This window comes from Periophthalmus magnuspinnatus, chromosome 11 (assembly GCF_009829125.3).
Source record: "Periophthalmus magnuspinnatus isolate fPerMag1 chromosome 11, fPerMag1.2.pri, whole genome shotgun sequence".
NCBI classification, from domain to species: domain Eukaryota; kingdom Metazoa; phylum Chordata; class Actinopteri; order Gobiiformes; family Gobiidae; genus Periophthalmus; species Periophthalmus magnuspinnatus.
In genome coordinates this window covers 29,162,489-29,186,846 of record NC_047136.2, presented here as the reverse complement: position 1 = coordinate 29,186,846, position 24,358 = coordinate 29,162,489, and the positions used below count along the sequence as shown (strand labels likewise).

At 42.3% G+C, this 24,358-nt stretch overlaps 1 protein-coding gene and 1 long non-coding RNA gene across 2 annotated transcripts in view; one reads left to right on the top strand and one right to left on the bottom strand.

Moving 5' to 3' along the window:
• Positions 1 to 24,358, bottom strand: part of LOC117378631 (proteasome subunit beta type-7-like) — a 273,780-nt gene that overhangs the window by 198,882 nt on the left and 50,540 nt on the right. The gene's annotated exons all lie outside the window — the stretch shown is intronic.
• LOC129456642 (uncharacterized) lies at positions 380 to 1,296 on the top strand. The gene is made up of 3 exons (XR_008648874.1): positions 380 to 428; positions 509 to 574; positions 788 to 1,296. It is a non-coding gene; the product is annotated as an uncharacterized LOC129456642 (long non-coding RNA).

The following is a 24,358-nucleotide window of genomic DNA, read 5'->3' as shown; positions in this document are numbered from 1 at the left end:
CCAGAAATCTTGCTTGTTTGTAGGTGCCCAAATACTTATGTAACAGAGAAATTTACCAATGAATTCATTAAAAATCCTGCAAAGTGATTTCCTGGATTCTTTTCCTTCATTCTATCTCTCATAGTTGAAGTGTACCTATGATGAAAATTATAGGCTCCTCTCATCTTTTTAAGTGGGAGAACTTGCACAACTGGTGGCTGACTAAATACTTTTTTGCCCCACTGTAACTACCTGTAACCCAGGTGTAAAATCCACTTACCTATAGTAACTGCAAATTCCCATTTCCTGTATATCAGTAAACGCCCCGTATAATCTCAGCCCCCTCACGTGACCACCTCAGCCAATCACACGCTAATGGCGCTTATACAATGCAGCTGCGCTTCTCTCCAGTCAGAGCTGGGAGGAAGCGCAACAGGGCAGCTGCACAGGTACCGTGTCTCCGCTATTTTTTGCAATAACAACCACCATCCATCTCCTAAACCTACCGTTACGTGTTTTAAACTCACAGGAGCCACTACCATTATCACGGACGCTGAGTAAAGACCGCGGGTTCTGACGCGAACAAGGGGATTTGGTGAGTCTGTTTGGTTGTCAAGTGCTACAAAGCATTAGCATTACACACGTGCCTGTTAATATACCGCGGTGCATTACTGTCAACATAGTCAATTTAAATTGTAATTGTATTTATACCAACAGTATTTTACATGGATTTTGTGTACACTAAACTAAAGACAGCTAATACTAAAAGTGATAGTTTTTTTCTAAAAGGTAATTCTGTTTAATACAGGCCAGGTGTGCTCGGGTTGGGCACAATATTTGATGGCGAGCTAGGAGCCCTACCAAGAACTGGAACATCACATTCAACTCTACAGCCTTTGCGGTCTGGTAGGAGGCTGTTGCAGCCTGTCCCTCCCATAGACTCAAACATTCGCATTCACAACCTTAACATATGGACAAAAGGGGAAATTTTATGGACAATTAAGCCCATATCAGTGGCAACCTCATTTTTTGTTCTATTGTATGCCCATTTTTGGGAGATGATATGCTGATAGTGCTGCATTGTTGTTGTATTGTGTGACCTAAACTGTGAAAGTGCACTTATTTTTGCCTTACTCTAAGGGTAAAATATTGAGACTGATACTGAAATCCTGCAGATTTTGTAAATATTGTGTTTTTGTGTGTTTTATGTTTCACTTGCAATACATGGTACCAACCACAAAGTAAATCTGTTCCAGTCTGGTTTTTGCACTGCTCTCCCACCTCCCAGTGAGCCGATACTTAACTCTTCTGATTTAGCCCAACGCTCAACTCAATATCCAAGTCCAAAATATCAATTCACCCTCTTTCTGAGCCACATGCGCTACATGCGTGCTACATACCCAAAAGGTTTTACGATTGTCTGAAAGAAAAAAAAAAAAGACAGCACATTTTCAGAAGCCTATTTCAACAAAACGGTGAGAGTGACTGACTGTAATGTTCTTTGAGAGGAACTTGTTTAACAGCACAAATTAGCTCACCTGTTGTAGTGCCAGCTAATTCAGTTCAGTGGTCAGATTATGTTAAAACAAAGCTCAGAATATAGACTCCAGACAAAGCAGAGTCTTTAGTTAGCATCGCACCTCCAGGGAATGTGGATGTCATCATCCGCAAAGTATAAAAAGCTTCAGATGGGGTATATTTAGATGCCTTTAAACATAAAACATGACTCGGTATATTAGTGCACAAAATTAGACATTTACTTGAGAACAGACATTAGTTAAATCAGATTTAAATCACTATAAATTCCTAAATCCTTTGGGAAGCTACTTGGACTGGAGCGGAGAGCTACTGGTTGGAGCGTTTATGGGACTCCAAAATCTATAAAGTGTCGATTTAGTTCTGATTTAGTTTCACCTCACCACAACAATGCTATTGTTTGTATTGATGATATGAACAGATGTGGAGGCTGTCTTTGACACTTTGCATTTAATCATCCACCGTGCTCATGCCACCTTCCCCAATCTTATGGCCCAGAAAAGAGACTTCATGCCTCATGAAGCAGCAAGCAGAGGATGGAGTTTGGGTACAGTTGCTCTAATCCGCTCCAGGACAGTTCTGAAGGAACAAAATGCAGACGCAAAGGAGTTTCCATGTACCAAGATATCTTTCAACAATGCACTCCTGACTGGGAATGTCAGGATCCTTCTGGGTCACATTGTTGAGAGGCCTAACATTCACAGAGAAGCACCATTCAGTTTTGTCTCTTTGAAACCTGTACCACAGACGAAGCCAGGAGCTTGCTAAGGGCTCAATAAGTTCTGCCTTTTGTATTTCCTGCAGGGCCCTGTCAGCAGCAGCTTGTCTTGCCAGTGGAAGACGATGTGGTCTCATCCGGATGGGTGGTGCATCTCCTGCATCCATGAGGTCAGTCCAGCCTACATCATCCTCAGACATGGAAAAGCTGTCTTTAAACTCAAACAGCAACTGCCAAAGCTGCTCCTCTTCTGATTCATCCACTTTGAGAAAGTTGTTTGTGAATTTGAATGGTGTGGCTGTCTGGAAAGAATAAGGTTCCTCACTTTATGTCAGTTATGCAGTCCAGGGCCCGCAGGGTATCAAGGCCCAGTATACAGTTCTTCAAATCTGTGACCCACAACAGACAGCAAACTGAGTATTTTCCCATCCATAAAGTGACTGTAGTCACACTGACCATGGGGGCCCGCTCACCAGTCAGTTTGTCGTTGGACAGAAATGGGAGTAATAGCTGCTATATCTCCCAGCACATCTGTTCTTAGCAAGTTAACTGAGGATCCAGTATCTACTAATGCAGAGCAGCTCCCATTTTCCACTGTTATGGGTATGTACTACAATTCCCCATCTCCTGTGTGGTCCATAACAACAACATGTTCTCTTGCACTCCGCGACAGAGTACCATGTGCTGTCTTGCTCATTTCATTGCACTGATCTCGCACTGAAGCAACCCCAAGCTATTTGTCTCGGCTGTCCAGAGCAGATCAGGTGACACTGTGGCTGTGGCCTGGCCTGTTTCTTCTCCAATGTGAAGCTGAATGAGCTCACTCAGCTTGGAGGTCTGATGGATTGGCCTCTGGAACACTTGCCATATTTACCTGTACATTGTCCCTCAAAGCAGCTGTCAGGCTGCTCACAGCTCTTTCTCATTGTAGCCATATCCATTGCTTCTTGTAGTGATCTAGGGTGAGTCAGTAGTGTTTGCATGTGCAGGTCAGATGGTGATGGGGCCTGTGTAAAATGGGCATAGTGATGATGAACCAGTCCTTCAATGTCACTGGCAAGTCCCCTGAGCTGTTCACCAGGATAATGGCGGCTACACAACTCTAAGTGTGTACCAGCAGGACCTTAAACCTCTCCTCAAAGCCCCAAAGATCTGTAGTCACATCTGTCTTCAGGACTGGCTCTCTCCTCCATGGAGCATCTTGGAGAATGGCCCAACAGTAAAACTGTATAAAACGCTTCCCAATTAGCCTTGCTATCATACCTCAGAGCTTTAATGGCACAAGCAGGGGCCATTTCAATGTGTGGAATTGTCACAGGATGACTGTGCATGGTGCATTTTCCATGTATAGTAAGACAGCTGTTGAGGCCTGTGCTGCAGGTGTGCTGACCTGGTTTCCCGCGGTTTCCCGCGGTGAGTTCTGGTGAGCTATATAAGCACTCCCTTTCTCATTGCTCCTCCTTTTGCCCACACGCATTTCCAGGTCCCTGTGTAGGCAGCTCTATCCTTCATGCCCAGGTAAAGTCCTAATCTGTTACTCTTCATTCATGAAAATATTCAAATTCCCAAATCATCTTCTTTTAGTGCCGCTGTCTGACTGCAGCTCGGCACCGCTTCACTTTCGCAACGCGCTGAACTTCTGAACCCGTAGCGCGTTCACTTGTGCCCTGGTCTTTGGTGACATGTAAATAATACCCACTACTCGTGTCCATTCACAAAATTGTTCAAACTAAAGTCCATGTTTCATGTAGTTCCTCTGCTTGGCCGTAACACTGCACCTTGGGCCAAGTGCGCGTTGGTGTGTGCCCTCATCTGCAGTGACAGGTAATGCCTCATGGGACCTCTTCATTCATAAAATTCCTAAATTCTTATGCATCTGTCCCTTGTAGTCCCGCTACTTGGCTGTACTCACTGTACCAGGTCCATTACGCACAGTGGTGCGCTTTCATCAATAGAAAAAAGGTAAATGTCTCCAAAATATAATTTCAACTCCAAGCATGCATCCTCTAACTATTAGTTTGGTTGTGTAGTTTGCATTGTGCCAAGGATGACACGAGACATCTTGCATCTCATTTCAAACTCCAGAAAGTGAGCTACGTAAAGCAGACTCTCAGCCATCAACCCTGGGCCCTTGTGTGCTCATCGTACTCAATCAGTAGTGTTCCTCCTTAGCTGGGTTCAGTTACATTGAGCTGTAGGACTAATGCTAACTCCCCATTCATTTTAGGTGTCATCTGTGCACAGGGCACACAGGGCCTCTGCTGCTTTGCTTTGCTTTGTCGTTTTGTTTTGCTTTCACTTTGTCTCACCCTTTTGTCTTTCGCCTTGTCTTCCTTCCTTTTGCTTTGCCTTTCATTTTATTTTGCCTCTTGTTTTGCCTGGCTCGGTTTACAGTTTAGGTTTGCCCACTGTGGGGTCGACTCCTTTTGGTGGCGCTGTTCTGGGCAGAGCTTGCACTGGTGCACCTGAGCTCTGTGCATGGTCTTTCAGGCGGTGGGTTTGGGCTCGGTAAAGTTAATGAACTGAATGAGTGTGTATGGGTGGACTATGATTTTTTATATTGTAGTTATTGTTAATGGAATTAAAACAGTTTCCTTTTAATATGTAAAATAAACATGATGTAACCTGGCTCTTTCATCTTGATATGCTTACCTGTGTGCCTTATAGTTAGGTTTTAGTCCCAAACTAGATTTGGTGTGGCGTTGTTGCAACACTTTTAGTCCCACATTTTTTAGTACTATCCCAAATTATTAACCCCTCAATTGCCACAAATGCTTATATTTTTGAGTCTGTTTTTGCAGTGTTGTATGCTTTACGTCCTGTTTTTAATCACCTAGCACCTGTGGCGGACTGTTTGACCTCTCGTTTTTAACCGGTGAACTGAGACTGGAGACAGAAGCCAATCAACACGAAGCACTTTTACAGGAAAGGGAAATTGAAGAGTCAGAGGAGAGGCATGCTAGAATCTGGGGACTTCATGTGTACGGGAGCAGGAGCAGCAACGGATAGCAGCAACAACCATCGGCAGTATCTGTCATGGAACCAAGGTGTTCACTGCTTTTTAGAACTTTTTAGGATTGATCCGTTGCTACTAATATAGTTACATCACCCAAAATACAGCTTACAGATTTTTACCACTGTCACAAACTGATGTTGATGTTAATATACAAACAGAAAATGGATTTTTGTCATAAAACAAGAACAATGAAGATGGCAAAAGTATGGCGGCAGACATGTGATCTGTGCCAAACGTCAAGGTCAGATATGCTGCTGTTAGGAGACAGTGCTATCAGAGATGTGAGTCACAAAGGAATCCAAACATGCTTGTATCCCAGTCACACTGTTTTTGAGATTACAAAACTCCCAAAAGTTTTGTCAATATACCAAGGAGCTAAACAGCTGATTGTGCAAGTGGGTGCAGTTGACACAGGAATGGAACAGACTGAAATCTTGAAAAAGGATTTCATTGAATTATTCGAGGAGCTTGATAAAGTGGGGCTTAAGACTTTCATCAGTGGACCTCTTCCTAGCATGGACAGAAGGAAAATGAACAAATTTACCCGGCTGCTTCAGCTGAACACATGGTTGTTCAACGTTTGTGTGCTCAGAGGACTGCACTACATTGAGAACTTTGATCTATTCTGGAAACGAGAGGACCTGTTCAAAAGAAATTGCCCACACCTGAGCAGAGGTGGAGTGAGAGTGTTGACAGATAACCTACTCCATTCTCTGGGGCACCGGCCTGAACGGGTACTGAGCCAGTGAGAGAAAACAGGAATGAGAGAAGCATTCCTGCTGCGCCAAACAGAGACCGAGCCAATGTGTCAGCACCACCAGCAGCACCACAACTACAACCACCACCTCCCCCAGCGAAGGAGTCATCACCAGCACCACAACCATTTCCACCAGCGAAGGATTCAGCAGCACCACTACCTTCCCAAGTGAAGGATCCATCTCCCGCGTCACTTCCCCCAGGGCCCTCGTCACAGGCCTTGAACCTGTCTGTGACAGCCCCAAAAGAGGTTTCAGTCCCAGCAACATCTCCATCACCCCCATTGCCCACAGACCAGCCCTGGGTCCCCTTTGCTACATCTACTCCCTCCAGGGACTCCACTCTCCTTTTCCTCCCCACCTTCACCCATGGCCTTTCCCAACCATCTAGAAAGCCTCATCAGATCAGGAATTAAGATGGATCCCCTCACACCTAATATAGTGCGATCAAGAGTTCTGGTATCAGCTATACTGAACTCTTCCCCCTACCCACCTATCCCCCCTCCTCTTTCACCCAAACTCCCCCCTGCTCCACCTCCTCGGCCCTCACCTGTTCCCTCACTCAAACCCAGAGCAGTTATCACCAAGAGTTAGGACACACAGGGCCTCTGCTGTCTCAGGACATACAGTCATGATAAAGATAATGTCAGGCTAAGGCCCTGTAATGAAGCCATATCTACAGTAACACCACATAGACTGATTAACAAAAGGACAGTTAGACTGTCCAATCAGAGAAATTTAGTTCACATTCCCTGTAAGAAGATAACATCCAGCCCTACTGAAACTAATCTGAAACTTGCTGTGCTCAATGTCAGATCTTTATGTAAACAAGAAAATTTTAATTAAGGATTTAATTTCTTCTTTTAATCTTGACTTTATGTTTTTAACCAAAACATGGCTTGACAAAACACAGGTAATGCAATTCTAGTGGAATCAACTCCACCCAATTTCAAATTTGAATCTGAAACACGAGTAAACAAAAAGGGTGGAGGTGTGTGTGCATTTTTAGAAATAATTTGGTCACTGACAGATTGTCAATTGGGGTGTTTTGAGTATGTTTCCTTTTAAAAATGGAGCTAACAATCCCCCTCCATACTCTACTTAGTGATATACAAACCTCCCCAGCACTGTCTGAGTTTTATTAATGATTTTACTGAGATGCTTTCATTGGTATGCACAGACTTTGATGGTTTGGTCATTTCAGGTGATTTTAATGTACATGTGGATAATGTGTTTGACTGAAAAGCTAAAGAGCTCAGTTCTGTCCTTGAAACCTTTGGTCTGAGTCAGTATGTCAGCGAGCCCACCCACAACAGAGGGCACACTCTGGACCTGCTCATTACAAAAGGAGTAAATATTTCAAATGTCAATGTGGTGAATGTTCCTCTGTCTGATCATTTCTGTCTTTTTTGACCTGTCTGTTATTCCCAAACCAGCGGCTGGTCCTGCAGTTGCACAAAGGATAAACATAAATGATAACACAGGTGCACTGTTCATGGAAATGATACATGGAAAATTCCTCATGTTCTAATGTTGATGATTTGTTGAACTCTGTAACTTCGAGTGTTTTGAATATTCTGGACACCATTGCTCCGATGAAGGTTAAAATGGTTAAAGATAAGCAGAAAGCGCCATGGAGGAATGATGAGTGCCGGAGGGCCGAGCGGGAATGGAGCAAGTCAAAGCTCCATGTTCATTATGAGATTTACAGAGAAAGGATGCACATGTACAACCACACTTTATGTATAACAACAGAGAGGTATTTTTCTGACATTGTTGGAAGTTGCAGTAACAACTCTCGTGTACTGTTTCCAACAGTAAACAGATTAATAAACCCTCCAGCTCCACTGCCATTAGAACTAATTTCCACATCTAAGTGCAATGAGTTTGCAGTATTCTTTAATGCCAAGGTTCAGGGCATTAAAAATGTAAATTTCACAATGCAAATAACAACCCTACAGCCACCTAGACACTTAGAGTGACTCACTTTGCACCTGTAACCAACAAAACCGTCTGTCACCAGTCTGAGTTCATCTACGTGCTGCCTCGATGTCTTATCCAGTAGATTTCTAAAGTGTGTACTCAATAGTTTGCTGTCACCACTCACTTGCACAGTTAACATGTCATTTCAATCCAGAGCATTCCCCAGAGCTTCCAAAACTGCGGTTATCAAGCCTTTCCTAAAGAAGAGCAGTCTTGATTCCACAGTATTGAACAATGACCAACCAATCTCAAATCTGCCATTTTTCAGCAAAGTCTTTGTTTAACAACAGCTCCAGATGAACAACTCCTTCGATGTTAGACCTCACCACAGGACTGAGACTGCTCTTATTAAGGTGACAAATGACATCTGCCTGAACATTGATGTAGGCAAAGGCTCAGCCCTTATGCTGTTAGATGTGAGTGCTGCCTTTGACACAGTAGATCCTCTTGCAGAGACTAGAGGACTGGGTGGGCATCTCTGGTACGGCACTAAACTGGTTCAAGTCCTATCTAGAAGACAGGGAGTACTTTGTTGAAATTGGAAAATGTGTCTCAGCTAAAATGTCCCTGACCTGTGGGGTGTTCTGTTTATAAAGTCTCAGGCTGCCCTGTGTTTTGTGCTGTTTTCCCCCTTCCTTGCCCATGCCTGAAGCAAGGCCAAACAAAGGCTCCAAGCCTTGGCCAGCTGCCTAAAGAAGTACACACAAGGTAATGAAGTGAGATGAATAAACCTTCTGTTCATGCAACCGGCGGAAGTGTACGCTCAATGGTAGGGTAATAACACCAGAGCAGACCCACCAAGACTGGAAACTGGACAGTACTGGAAAGACATATGGGAGAAGGAGGCATCACATAACAGTGATGCACAGTGCCTGGTGGCTCTGAGAGAAGACAACAGCAACCTTCCTGAACAGAATCCAGTCACCATCACAGTGGCAGATATCCAGGAAAGAGTCTCAGGCATGAAAAACTGGACTGCACCAGGCCCTGACATGATCCACACCTACTGGCTAAAGAAGCTCACTGCTCTCCTGGCAGCACAAATGAACCAGCTGCTAATGGATGGGGCTAACCGAAGGGCATACGATCCTGATCCAGAAGGATCCCTCAAAGGGTACAGCCCCATCCAACTATCGGCCAATAACCTGTCTCTCCACAACATGGAAGCTCATGTCAGGCATCATCGCGGCTAAGATAAGTGGGCACATGGATCAATACATGAGCACAGCGCATAAACCTGTAAGACCAACTTATGCACTGCCTGGATTGATTACAAGAAAGCCTACGACCCAATGCCACACACATGGATCACTGAATACCTGGAGCTGTACAACATCAACAGGACGCTAAGAGCCTTCATTCAATTCAATTCATTTTATTTTTGTAATGCCCAAAATCACAACAACAGTTGTCTCAAAGGGTGTTCATGTTTTGGTTGATGGGGGAAACCGGAGTACCTGGAGGAAACCCATTCAGACACGGGGAGAAACATGCAAAACTCCACACAGAAAGGCCTGGGTGACCCGGGGATCGAACCAAACCTTCTTGCTGTGAGGCATGAGTGTTGCCACTCAGCCACCGTGCTGCCTACACACAAAAATAAACAGGAAAATCAAACAACAGGAAAAATCTGAGAAAACAAGAAAAATCAGCCAGGCGAGGAGGAGGGAGGGGGGCGGAGGAGGGCCAGGCGAAGAGGAGGAAGACCAGGCAAGGAGAAGGAGAGCCGGGCGAGGAGGATGAGAGCCCGGCGAGGAGGAGAGGGAGACAGGTGGAGGAGGGCTAGACGGGGAGGAGGAGAGGGTCCAGCTGTCATCGGGGCATCTGAAAGAGTTACACGCCTTCACTGCAAAATCGATGAGGTTGTGGAAAACCACCCTTGAGGTCAATGGCAAGCCACTTGCACAAGTGACCTTCAAATGTGGGATATACCAAGGAGATGCACTGTCCCCACTGCTGTTCTGCATAGGTCTGAATCCCTTCAGCCAAATCATCAGCAACACTGACTATGGATACCGACTCAGGAATGGGGCTACCATAAGTCACCTCCTCTACATGGAAGACATCAAGCTGTACGCTAAGAATGAGCGAGACGTTGGCTCACTGATCCACACAACCAGGATCTACAGCACAGACAATGGAATGTCATTCGGGGTTGAGAAGTGTGGCCGGATGGTGACAAAGAGAGGGAAGGTAGTCCACACAGAAGGGGTCTCACTCCCAGAAGGGACAATAGCAGACATTGAGGACAGTTACAAGCACCTTAGTATCCCACAAGCAAATGGCAACCATGGCCAAATACCTCAGATAAGTAAGGCAAGTCCTAAGGAGTCAGCTCAATGGCAAGAACAAGACCCAGGCAATAAACAGTTATGCCCTGCCAGTAATTAGATATCCAGCAAGAATCATAAGCTGGCCAAAGGAGGAGATACAGACCACAGATGTTAAGACCCAAAAGCTCCTGACCTCCAGCACACTGAGACTGTACACAAGCTGTAAGGAAGGAGGCCAAGGACTAGTGAGTGTGAGAGCCACAGTCCAGGATGAAACATCCAAGATCCATAAGTACATCAAGGACAAGGCCCCAACAGATGACATGCTCAGCGAATGTCTCAGACAGTGGGGCGCAGAGGAAGAGGTGCTGGAGGAACCGTCATGGAAGGACAAGCCCCTGTACGGGATGTACCGGAACATAATTGAAGTGGCTGATATCAAGATATCCTACAAATGGCTTGAGAAAGGTGGTCTGAAGGATAGCACAGAGGCACTCATCCTGTCTGCACAGGAGAAGGCCTTGAGCACCAGAGCAATAGAGGCCCAGATCTACCACACCAGACAAGACCCAAGGTGTAGGCTGTGTTAAGAAGCCCCTGAGACAATCCAGCACATAACTGCAGGGTGTAAGATGCTGGCAGGGAAAGCATACATGGAGCGGCATAACCAAGTGGCAGACATAGTGCACAGAAACATCTGTGCAGAGTACGGAAACCCCAAGATCAAGTTGGGAAACACCTCCAAAGATAGTGGAGAATGATCGAGCCAAGATCATGTGGGACTTCCAGATACAGACTGACAGAATGGTGATGGTGAACCAACCGGACATTGTGGTGGATAAACAACAGAGGAAAGCCGTTGTGGTGGGCATCACAGAGCCAAGGAACATGAGAAACTAGAGAAATACCAGGGGCTCAAAGAAGAGCTGGAGAAGGCCTGGAAGGTGAAGGTATCAGTGGTGCGCGTGGTCATAGGAGCACTCGGGGCATTGAACCCCAAACTGGAGGAGTGGCTATGGCAGATCCCAGGAAAAACATCAAACATCTCAGTCCAGAAAAGTGCAGTATTAGGAACAGCAAAGATACTGCGCAAAACCCTCAAGCTCCCAGGCCTCTGGTAGAGGTCTCGAGCTTGGAAAAAGAGAGGATGAGGACTCTGTATAAAGTCTCTGTGTATAAAGCCTCTCTGTATAAAGTCTCTGCATAAAGTCCCTGTGCATAGAGTCTCTCTGTATAAAGTCCCTGTGCATAGAGTCTCTCTGTATAAAGTCCCTGTGCATAGAGTCTCTCTGTATAAAGTCCCTGTGCATAGAGTCTCTCTGTATAAAGTCCCTGTGCATAGAGTCTCTCTGTATAAAGTCCCTGTGCATAGAGTCTCTCTGTATAAAGTCCCTGTGCATAGAGTCTCTCTGTATAAAGTCTCTGTGCATTACGTCTCTCTGTATAAAGTCTCTGTGCATTACATCTCTCTGTATAAAGCCTCTCTGTATAAAGTCTCTGTGCATAAAGTCTCTCTGTATACAGTTTCTGTGTATAAAGTTTCAGTATAAAGTATCTCTCTATGAAGCCTCTCTGTATAAATTCACTTAGAAAATCTCTGTGCACAAAGTCTCTCTGTATAAAGTCTCTGTGCACAAAATCTCTCTATATAAGGTCTCTGTGCATTACATCTCTGTATAACATCTCTCTGTACAAAGTCTCTCTGTATAAAGTCTCTGTGCATAAAGTCTCTCCGTTTAAAGTCTCTCTGTATAGAGTTTCTGTGTATAAAGTCTCAGTATAAAGTATCTCTGTATAAAGCCTTTCTGTATAAAGTCTCTGTATAAAGCCTCTCTGTATAAAGTCTGTGCAGAAAGTCTCTCTGAATAAAGTCTCTGTGCATTCGGTCTCTCTGTATAAAGCCTCTCTATATAAAGTCTCTCTGTACAACGCCTCTCTGTATAAAGTCTCTGCATAAAGTCTCTCTGTATAAAGTCTCTGTGCATTACATCTCTGTATAAAGTCTCTGTCTAACATGTCTCTGTATAAACTCTCTCTGTATAAAGCCTCTCTGTATAAAGTCTGTGCATAAGTCTCTCTGTATAAACTCTCTCTGTATAAAGCCTCTCTGTATAAAGTCTCTGTGCATAAAGTCTCTCTGTATAAAGTATCTCTGTATACAGTCTCTGTGTATAAAGTCTCAGTATAAAGTATCTCTGTATAAAGTCTCTGTATAAAGTCTCTGTGCACAAAGTCTGTGTATAAAGTCTGTGCACAAAATATTTCTGTAAAGTCTCTCTGTGTACAGTCTGTGTATAAAGTCTCTTTGTATAAAGTCTCTTTGTATAAATTCTCTGTATATTAATTCTCTCTGTATAAAGTCTCTGTGTATTAAATCTCTCTGTATAAAGCCTCTCTGTATAAAGTATCTCTGTATAAACTCTCTGTGTAAAATATGTCTGTATAAAGTCTCTCTGTATAAGGTCTCTCTGTATATAGTTTCTGTGTCTCAGTATAAAAAATGTCTATATAAAGCCTTTCTGTATAAAGTCTCTGTATAAAGTCTCTCTGTATAAAGTCTCTCTGTATAAAGTGTGTGAATAAAGTCTCTCTGTATAAATTCTCTGTATAAAGTCTCTCTGTATACAGTCTCTGTGTATAAAGTCTCTGTGCAAAGCCTCTCTGTATAAAGTCTCTCTGTATACAGTCTCTGTGTATAAAGTCTCTCTGTATACAGTTTCTGTTTATAAAGTCTCAGTATAAAGTCTTTGTATAAAGTATGTGCATAAAATCTCTGTGTATACAGTCTATGTGTATAAAGTCTTTATAAAGGCTCTCTGTATAAAATCTCTGTGTATTAAGTCTCTCTGTATAAAGTCTCTGTAATAAAGTGTCTCTGTATAAAGTCTCTGAGTATAAAGTCTCTCTGTATAAAGTCTCTCTGTATAAAGTCTCTGTATAAAGTGTCTCTGTATAAAATGTCTCTGTATAAAGTCTCTCTGTATAAAGTCTGAGTATAAAGTGTCTCTGTATAAAGTCTCTCTGTATAAAGTCTCTGAGTATAAAGTGTCTCTGTATAAAGTCTCTCTGTATAAAGTCTCTGTATAAAGTCTCTGCGTATAAAGTCTCTCTGTATATAGTCTCTCTGTATACAGCCTCTGAATAAAGTCTCTGTATAGAGTCTCTGTACAAAGCCTCTCTATATAAAGTCTCTGTGCATAAAGTCTCTGTGCATAAAGTCTCTGTGCATAAAATCTCTCTGTATACAGTCTCTGTGTATAAAGTCTCTGTGTATAAAGTATCTGTATAAGGTCTCTCTTTATACAGTTTCTGTGTATAAATTCTCTGTATATTATCTCTCTGTATACAGTCTCTGTGTATAAAGTCTCTGTACAAAGCGTCTCTATAAAGTCTCTCTGTTTACAGTCTCTGTGTATAAAGTCTCTGTATAAAGTCTCTGTACAAAGCCTCTCTGTATAAAGTGTTTGTGCATGAAATCTCTCTGTATAAAGTCTCTCTTTATACAGTCTCTGTGTATAAAGTCTCTGTATAAAGTCCCTCTGTATACAGTCTCTCTGTATAGTCTCTCTGTATACAGTCTCTGTGTATAAAGTCTCCGTATAAAGTCTCTCTATATACAGTCTCTGTGTATAAAGTCTCTGTATAAAGTCTTTCTGTATACAGTTTCTGTTTATAAAGTCTCAGTATAAAGTCTCTGTATATAGTCTGTATAAAGTCTGTGCATAAAATCTCTGTGTATACAGTCTATGTGTATAAAGTCTGTATAAAGGCTCTTTGTATAAAGCCTTTCTGTATAAAGTCTGTGTATTAAGTCTCTCTGTATAAAGCCTCTCTGTATAAAGCCTCTCTGTATAAACTCTTTGTATAAAGTCTCTCTATATACAGCCTCTGTATAAAGTCTCTGCGTATAAAGTCTCTCTGTATCTAGTCTCTCTGTATACAGCCTCTGTATAAAGTCTCTGTGTATAAAGTCTCTGTGTAAAGTCCATCTGTATACAGTCTCTGTGTATAAAGTCTCTGTAAAAAGTCTCCGTACAAAGCCTCTCTGTATAAATTCTGTGCATAAAATCTTTCTGTATACACTCTCTGTGTATAAAGTCTCTGTATAAAGTCTCTGTACAAAGCCTCTCTGCATAAAGTCTCTCTGTATACAGCCTCTGTGTATAAAGTCTCTGTACAAAGCCTCTCTGTACAAAGTCTCTGTGCATAAAATCTCTCTGTATACAGTCTCTGTATAAAGTCTCTGTATAAAGTCTCTCTGTATACAGTCTGTTTGTATAAAGTCTCTGCATAAAGTCTCTGTACAAAGCCTCTCTGTATAAAGTTTCTCTATATACAGTCTCTGTGTATAAAGTCTCTGTGTATAAAGTCTCTCTGTATACAGTCTCTGTGTATAAAGTCTCTGTATAAAGTCTCTGCATAAAGTCTCTGTACAAAGCCTCTCTGTATAAAGTTTCTCTATATACAGTCTCTGTGTATAAAGTCTCTCTGTATACAGTCTCTCTGTATAAAGTCTCTCTGTATACAGTCTGTTTGTATAAAGTCTCTGCATAAAGTCTCTGTACAAAGCCTCTCTGTATAAAGTTTCTCTATATACAGTCTCTGTGTATAAAGTCTCTGTGTATAAAGTCTCTCTGTATACAGTCTCTGTGTATAAAGTCTCTCTGTATAAAATCTCTCTTTATGCAGTTTCTGTGTATAAAGTCTCTGTATAAAGTCTCTCCGTATGCAGTCTCTGTGTATAAAGTCTCTGTATAAAGTCTCTCTGTATACAGTTCTGTGTATAAAGTCTCTGTATAAAGTCTATGTACAAAGCCTCTCTGTATAAAGTCTCGCTGTATACAGTCTCTATGTATAAAGTCTCTGTATAAAGTCTCTGTACAAAGCCTCTCTGTATAAAGTCTCTGTGCATAAAATCTCTCTGTATACAGTCTCTGTGTATAAAGTCTCTGTATAAAGTCTCTCTGTATACAGTCTGTTTGTATAAAATCTCTGTACAAAGCCTCTCTGTATAAAGTTTCTCTGTATACAGTCTCTGTGTATAAAGTCTCTGTGTATAAAGTCTCTCTGTATACAGTCTCTGTGTATAAAGTCTCTGTGTATAAAGTCTCTGTGTATAAAGTCTCTCTGTATACAGTCTCTGTGTATAAAGTCTCTGTGTATAAAGTCTCTCTGTATAAAATCTCTCTTTATGCAGTTTCTGTGTATAAAGTCTCTCTGTATACAGTCTCTGTGTATAAAGTCTCTGTACAAAGCCTCTCTGTATAAAGTCTCTCTGCATAAAGTCTCTCTGTATAAAGTCTCTGTATGCAGTTTCTGTGTATAAAGTCTCTGTATAAAGTCTCTCTGTATACAGTCTCTGTGTATAAAGTCTGTGTATAAAGTCTCTGTGTATAAAGTCTCTGTGTATAAAGTCTCTGCGTATAAGGTCTCTGTGTATTAAATTTCTCTGTATAAAGTCTCTGTGTATTAAGTCTCTCTGTGTAAAGTCTCTGTATAAAGTCTCTGAGTATAAAGTATCTCTGTATAAAGTCTCTGTGTATAAAGTCTCTGTGTATAAAGTCTCTCTGTAATAAAGTGTCGCTGTATAAAGTCTCTGAGTATAAAGTCTCGCTGTATAAAGTCTCTCTTTATAAAGTCTCTGTATAAAGTGTCTGTATAAAGTCTCTGAGTATAAAGTCTCTCTGTATAAAGTCTCTGTATAAAGTGTCTCTGTATAAAATGTCTCTGTATAAAGTCTCTCTGTATAAGGTGTCTCTGTATAAAGTCTCTGAGTATAAAGTCTCTCTGTATAAAGTCTCTCTGTATAAAGTGTCTCTGTATAAAGTCTCTCTGTATAAAGTCTCTGAGTATAAAGTGTCTCTGTATAAAGTCTCTCTGTATAAAGTCTCTCTGTATAAAGTCTCTGTATAAAGTGTCTCTGTATAAAGTCTCTCTGTATAAAGTCTATGTATAAAGTCTCTCTGTATAAAGTCTCTCTGTATAAAGTGTCTCCGTATAAAGTCTCTGAGTATAAAGTGTCTCTGTATAAAGTCTCTCTGTATAAAGTCTCTGTATAAAGTGTCTCTGTATAAAGTCTCTCTGTATAAAGTGTCTCTGTATAAAGTCTATGAATAAAGTCTCTCTGTATACAGTCTCTCTGTATAGTCTCTCTGTATACAGTCTCTGTGTATAAAGTCTCCGTATAAAGTCTCTCTATATACAGTCTCTGTGTATAAAGTCTCTGTATAAAGTCTTTCTGTATACAGTTTCTGTTTATAAAGTCTCAGTATAAAGTCTCTGTATATAGTCTGTATAAAGTCTGTGCATAAAATCTCTGTGTATACAGTCTATGTGTATAAAGTCTGTATAAAGGCTCTTTGTATAAAGCCTTTCTGTATAAAGTCTGTGTATTAAGTCTCTCTGTATAAAGCCTCTCTGTATAAAGTCTCTCTGTATAAACTCTCTGTATAAAGTCTCTCTATATACAGCCTCTGTATAAAGTCTCTGCGTATAAAGTCTCTCTGTATCTAGTCTCTCTGTATACAGCCTCTGTATAAAGTCTCTGTGTATAAAGTCTCTGTGTAAAGTCCATCTGTATACAGTCTGTGTATAAAGTCTCTGTAAAAGGTCTCCGTACAAAGCCTCTCTGTATAAATTCTGTGCATAAAATCTTTCTGTATACACTCTCTGTGTATAAAGTCTCTGTATAAAGTCTCTGTACAAAGCCTCTCTGTATAAAGTCTCTCTGTATACAGCCTCTGTGTATAAAGTCTCTGTATAAAGTCTCTGTACAAAGCCTCTCTGTACAAAGTCTCAGTGCATAAAATCTCTCTGTATACAGTCTCTGTATAAAGTCTCTGTATAAAGTCTCTCTGTATACAGTCTGTTTGTATAAAGTCTCTGTATAAAGTCTCTCTGTATACAGTCTGTTTGTATAAAGTCTCTGTATAAAGTCTCTGTACAAAGCCTCTCTGTACAAAGTTTCTCTATATACAGTCTCTGTGTATAAAGTCTCTCTGTATACAGTCTCTGTGTATAAAGTCTCTCTGTATAAAATCTCTCTTTATGCAGTTTCTGTGTATAAAGTCTCTGTATAAAATCTCTCTGAATACAGTCTCTGTGTATAAAGTCTCTGTATAAAGTCTCTCTGTATACAGTCTCTGTGTATAAAGTCTCTGTATGAAGTCTATGTACAAAGCCTCTCTGTATAAAGTTTCGCTGTATACAGTCTCTATGTACAAAGTCTCCGTATAAAGTCTCTGTACAAAGCCTCTCTGTATAAAGTCTCTGTGCATAAAATCTCTCTGTATACAGTCTCTGTGTATAAAGTCTCTGTATAAAGTCTCTCTGTATACAGTCTGTTTGTATAAAATCTCTGTACAAAGCCTCTCTGTATAAAGTTTCTCTGTATACAGTCTCTGTGTATAAAGTCTCTGTGTATAAAGTCTCTCTGTATACAGTCTCTGTGTATAAAGTCTCTGTGTATAAAGTCTCTGTGTATAAAGTCTCTGTGTATAAAGTCTCTCTGTATACAGTCTCTGTGTATAAAGTCTCTGTGTATAAAGTCTCTCTGTATAAAATCTCTCTTTATGCAGTTTCTTTGTATAAAGTCTCTCTGTATACAGTCTGTGTATAAAGTCTCTCTGTATACAGTCTCTGTGTATAAAGTCTCTGTACAATGCCTCTCTGTATAAAGTCTCTCTGTATACAGTCTCTCTGTATAGTCTCTCTGTATACAGTCTCTGTGTATAAAGTCTCCGTATAAAGTCTCTCTATATACAGTCTCTGTGTATAAAGTCTCTGTATAAAGTCTTTCTGTATACAGTTTCTGTTTATAAAGTCTCAGTATAAAGTCTCTGTATATAGTCTGTATAAAGTCTGTGCATAAAATCTCTGTGTATACAGTCTATGTGTATAAAGTCTGTATAAAGGCTCTTTGTATAAAGCCTTTCTGTATAAAGTCTGTGTATTAAGTCTCTCTGTATAAAGCCTCTCTGTATAAAGTCTCTCTGTATAAACTCTCTGTATAAAGTCTCTCTATATACAGCCTCTGTATAAAGTCTCTGCGTATAAAGTCTCTCTGTATCTAGTCTCTCTGTATACAGCCTCTGTATAAAGTCTCTGTGTATAAAGTCTCTGTGTAAAGTCCATCTGTATACAGTCTGTGTATAAAGTCTCTGTAAAAGGTCTCCGTACAAAGCCTCTCTGTATAAATTCTGTGCATAAAATCTTTCTGTATACACTCTCTGTGTATAAAGTCTCTGTATAAAGTCTCTGTACAAAGCCTCTCTGTATAAAGTCTCTCTGTATACAGCCTCTGTGTATAAAGTCTCTGTATAAAGTCTCTGTACAAAGCCTCTCTGTACAAAGTCTCAGTGCATAAAATCTCTCTGTATACAGTCTCTGTATAAAGTCTCTGTATAAAGTCTCTCTGTATACAGTCTGTTTGTATAAAGTCTCTGTATAAAGTCTCTCTGTATACAGTCTGTTTGTATAAAGTCTCTGTATAAAGTCTCTGTACAAAGCCTCTCTGTACAAAGTTTCTCTATATACAGTCTCTGTGTATAAAGTCTCTCTGTATACAGTCTCTGTGTATAAAGTCTCTCTGTATAAAATCTCTCTTTATGCAGTTTCTGTGTATAAAGTCTCTGTATAAAGTCTCTCTGTATACAGTCTCTGTGTATAAAGTATCTGTATGAAGTCTATGTACAAGGCCTCTCTGTATAAAGTCTCGCTGTATACAGTCTCTATGTACAAAGTCTCCGTATAAAGTCTCTGTACAAAGCCTCTCTGTATAAAGTCTCTGTGCATAAAATCTCTCTGTATACAGTCTCTATGTATAAAGTCTCTGTATAAAGTCTCTCTGTATACAGTCTGTTTGTATATAATCTCTGTACAAAGCCTCTCTGTATAAAGTTTCTCTGTATACAGTCTCTGTGTATAAAGTCTCTGTGTATAAAGTCTCTCTGTATACAGTCTCTGTGTATAAAGTCTCTGTGTATAAAGTCTCTGTGTATAAAGTCTCTGTGTATAAAGTCTCTCTGTATACAGTCTCTGTGTATAAAGTCTCTGTGTATAAAGTCTCTCTGTATAAAATCTCTCTTTATGCAGTTTCTGTGTATAAAGTCTCTGTATAAAGTCTCTGTGTATACAGTCTCTGTGTATAAAGTCTCTCTGTATACAGTCTCTGTGTATAAAGTCTCTGTACAAAGCCTCTCTGTATAAAGTCTCTCTGCATAAAGTCTCTCTGTATAAAGTCTCTGTATGCAGTTTCTGTGTATAAAGTCTCTGTATAAAGTCTCTCTGTATACAGTCTCTGTGTATAAAGTCTGTGTATAAAGTCTCTGTGTATAAAGTCTCTGTGTATAAAGTCTCTGCGTATAAGGTCTCTGTGTATTAAATCTCTCTGTATAAAGTCTCTGAGTATAAAGTCTCTGTGTATTAAGTCTCTCTGTGTAAAGTCTCTCTGTATAAAGTCTCTGAGTATAAAGTCTCTCTGTATAAAGTCTCTGTGTATAAAGTCTCTGTGTATTAAGTCTCTCTGTATAAAGTCTCTCTGTAATAAAGTCTCTCTGTATAAAGTCTCTGAGTATAAAGTCTCTCTGTATAAAGTCTCTCTATATAAAGTCTCTGTATAAAGTGTCTGTATAAAGTCTCTGAGTATAAAGTCTCTCTGTATAAAGTCTCTGTATAAAGTGTCTCTGTATAAAATGTCTCTGTATAAAGTCTCTCTGTATAAAGTGTCTGAGTATAAAGTGTCTCTGTATAAAGTCTCTGTATAAGATGTCTCTGTATAAAGTCTCTGAGTATAAAGTCTCTCTGTATAAAGTGTCTCTGTATAAAGTGTCTCTGTATAAAGTCTCTCTGTATAAAGTCTCTGAGTATAAAGTGTCTCTGTATAAAGTCTCTCTGTATAAAGTCTCTCTGTATAAAGTCTCTGTATAAAGTGTCTCTGTATAAAGTCTCTCTGTATAAAGTGTCTCTGTATAAAGTCTCTCTGTATAAAGTCTCTCTGTATAAAGTGTCTCCGTATAAAGTCTCTCTGTATAAAGTCTCTGAGTATAAAGTGTCTCTGTATAAAGTCTCTGTATAAAGTCTCTGTATAAAGTGTCTCTGTATAAAGTCTCTCTGTATAAAGTGTCTCTGTATAAAGTCTATGTATAAAGTCTCTCTGTATAAAGTCTCTGTATAAAGTCTCTGTATAAAGTCTCTGTATAAAGTCTCTGCCCCACAGCTCAGCCGCTGCGTGTTGGGGTTCACTCCGGTGAACGAGAGGGTCACGTCCCTGCGCCTTCGGGTCGGGGACAGGTCTCTCACTGTTGTGTCGGCCTACGGGCCAAACAGCAGTGCAGAGTACCCGGCCTTCTTGGAGTCCCTGGGAGGGGTACTAGACAGTGCACCAACCGGGGACTCCGTTGTTCTCCTGGGGGACTTCAACGCCCATGTGGGTAACGACAGTGACACTTGGAGGGGCATGATTGGGAGGAACGGCCTCCCCGATCTGAACCCGAGCGGTGTTTTGTTATTGGACTTCTGTGCTAGTCACAGCTTGTCCATAACAACCACCATGTTCGAGCACAAGGGTGTCCATCGGTGCACATGGCACCAGGACACTCTAGGTCGGAGGTCGATGATCGACTTTGTTGTCGTGTCATCTGACCTCCGACCGCGTGTCTTGGACACTCGGGTGAAGAGAGGGGCTGAGCTGTCAACTGATCACCACCTGGTGGTGAGTTGGATCCGCTGGCGGAGGAGGAAGCCGGACAGACCTGGCAGGCCCAAGCGCATTGTGAGGGTCTGCTGGGAACGTCTGGCGGAGCCCTCTGTCAGGGGGGTCTTCAAGTCCCACCTCCGGGAGAGCTTCTCCCTGATTCCGGGGGAGGTTGGAGACATGGACTCCGAGTGGGCCATGTTCTCCACCTCTATTGTCGATGCGGCTGCTCGTAGCTGTGGTCGTAAGGTCTGTGGTGCTTGTCGCGGCGGCAATCCCCGAACCCGGTGGTGGACACCGGAAGTAAGGGATGCCGTCAAGCTGAAGAAGGAGTCCTATCGAGCCTTGTTGGCTCGTGGGACTCCTGAGGCAGCTGATGAGTACCGGCGGGCCAAGCGTGCCGCGGCTCGGGCAGTCACAGAGGCAAAAACTCGGGGTTGGGAGGAGTTCGGAGAGGCCATGGAGAAGGACTATCGGACGGCCTCAAAGAGATTCTGGCAAACCGTCCGACGCCTCAGGAGGGGGAAGCAGTGCTTCACCAACACTGTATACAGTGCGGGTGGAGAGCTGCTGACCTCGACTGGGGATGTTGTCGGGCGGTGGAAGGAATACTTTGAGGATCTCCTCAATCCCACTGTCACATCTTCCGAGGAGGAAGCAGAAACTGGGGACCCAGATGCGGACTCGTCCATCACCCTGGCTGAAGTCACTGAGGTGGTTGGCAAGCTCCTCGGTGGCAAGGCTCCGGGGGTGGACGAGATCCGTCCTGAGTACCTCAAGTCTCTGGATGTTGTGGGGCTGTCTTGGCTGACACGTCTCTGCAACATCGCGTGGCGGTCGGGGACAGTACCTGTGGAATGGCAGACCGGGGTGGTGGTCCCTCTGTATAAGAAGGGGGACCGGAGGGTGTGTTCCAATTACAGGGGAATCACACTCCTCAGCCTTCCCGGTAAGGTCTATTCCAGGGTACTGGAGAGGAGAATCCGACCGATAGTCGAACCTCGGATTCAGGAGGAGCAGTGTGGTTTTCGTCCTGGTCGTGGAACACTGGACCAGCTCTATACTCTTCATCAGGTCCTCGAGGGCTCATGGGAGTATGCCCAATCAGTCCACATATGTTTTGTGGATCTGGAGAAGGCATTCGACCGTGTCCCTCGTGGTGTCCTTTGGGGGGTGCTCTGGGAGTATGGGGTCCGGGGCTCTTTGCTAAGGGCTGTCCGGTCCCTGTATGCCCGGAGCAGGAGCTGTGTTCGCATTGCCGGCAGTAAGTCAGACCTGTTCCCGGTGCATGTTGGACTCCGCCAGGGCTGCCCTTTGTCACCGGTTCTGTTCATTATATTTATGGACAGAATTTCTAGGCGCAGCCAGGGGCCGGAGGGGGCCTGGTTTGGGAACCACAGGATTTCATCTCTGCTGTTTGCAGATGATGTTGTCCTGATGGCTTCATCGAGCCAGGACCTGCAGCAGGCACTGGGGCGGTTTGCAGCCGAGTGTGAAGCGGCTGGGATGAGAATCAGCTCCTCCAAATCCGAGGCCATGGTTCTTGACCGGAAAAAGGTGGTTTGCTCTCTCTGGGTGGGTGGTGAGTCTCTGCCCCAAGTGGAGGAGTTCAAGTATCTCGGGGTCTTGTTCACGAGTGAGGAAAGGATGGAGCGGGAGATTGACAGGCGGATCGGTGCAGCGTCTGCAGTGATGCGGTCGCTGTATCGGTCCGTTGTGGTAAAGAAGGAGCTGAGCCGGAAGGCGAAGCTCTCGATTTACCGGTCAATCTACGTTCCTACCCTCACCTATGGTCATGAGCTCTGGGTAATGACCGAAAGGACAAGATCGCGGATACAAGCAGCTGAAATGGGCTTCCTTCGCAGAGTGGCCGGGCGCACCCTTAGGGATAGGGTGAGGAGCTCGGTCACACGGGAGGAGCTCGGAGTAGAGCCGCTGCTCCTACACGTTGAGAGAAACCAGTTGAGGTGGCTCGGGCATCTGCTCAGGATGCCTCCTGGACGCCTCCCTAGGGAGGTGTTCTGGGCATGTCCCACCGGCAGGAGGCCTCGGGGAAGACCCAGGACACGCTGGAGGGACTATGTCTCTCGGCTGGCCTGGGAACGCCTTGGGGTCCCACCGGAGGAGCTGGAGGACGTGTCCGGGGTGAGGGAAGTCTGGGAGTCCCTGCTTAGACTGCTGCCCCCGCGACCCGGCTCCGGATAAGCGGAAGAAAATGGATGGATGGATGGATAAAGTCTCTAAGTATAAAGTGTCTCTGTATAAAGTCTCTCTGTATAAAGTGTCTCTGTATAAAGTCTCTCTGTATAAAGTGTCTCTGTATAAAGTCTCTGAGTATAAAGTCTCTCTGTATAAAGTCTCTGTGTATAAAGTCTCTGTATAAAGTGTCTCTGTATAAAGTCTCTGTATAAAGTCTCTCTGTATAGTGTCTCTGTATAAAGTGTCTCTGTACAAAGTCTCTGAGTATAAAGTCTCTCTGTATAAAGTCTCTGAGTATAAAGTCTCTCTGTATAAAGTCTCTCTGTATAAAGTGTCTCTGTATTAAGTCTCTGTATAAAGTGTCTCTGTATAAAGTCTCTCTGTATAAAGTCTCTGTATAAAGTGTCTGTATAAAGTCTCTCTGTATAAAGTCTCTGTATAAAGTGTCTCTGTATAAAGTCTCTCTGTATAAAGTGTCTCTGTATAAAGTGTCACTGTATAAAGTCTCTGAGTATAAAGTCTCTCTGTATAAAGTCTCTGTATAAAGTGTCTCTGTATAAAGTGTCTCTGTATAAAGTGTCACTGTATGAAGTCTCTGAGTATAAAGTCTCTCTGTATAAAGTTTCTCTGTATAAAGTCTCTCTGTATAAAGTCTCTGTATAAAGTGTCTCTGTATAAAGTCTCTGAGTATAAAGTGTCTCTGTATAAAGTGTCTCTGTATAAAGTGTCTCTGTATAAAGTCTCTGTATAAAGTGTCTCTGTATAAAGTGTCTCTGTATAAAGTCTCTGTATAAAGTGTCTCTGTATAAAGTCTCTGAGTATAAAGTGTCTCTGTATAAAGTGTCTCTGTATAAAGTCTCTCTGTATAAAGTGTCTCTATATAAAGTCTCTGAGTATAAAGTCTCTGTATAAAGTCTCTCTGTATAAAGTGTCTCTGTATAAAGTCTCTGAGTATAAAGTGTATCTGTATAAAGTCTCTCTGTATAAAGTGTCTCTGTATAAAGTCTCTGAGTATAAAGTCTCTCTGTATTAAGTCTCTCTGTATAAAGTGTCTCTGTATTAAGTCTCTCTGTATAAAGTGTCTCTGTATAAAGTGTCTCTGTATAAAGTGTCTCTGTATAAAGTGTCTCTGTATAAAGTCTCTTGAGGATCTCAGATTGTGCCTTTGTGCTGTGGACATCAAGGGGCGCTGCCGTTTCGGCCAAA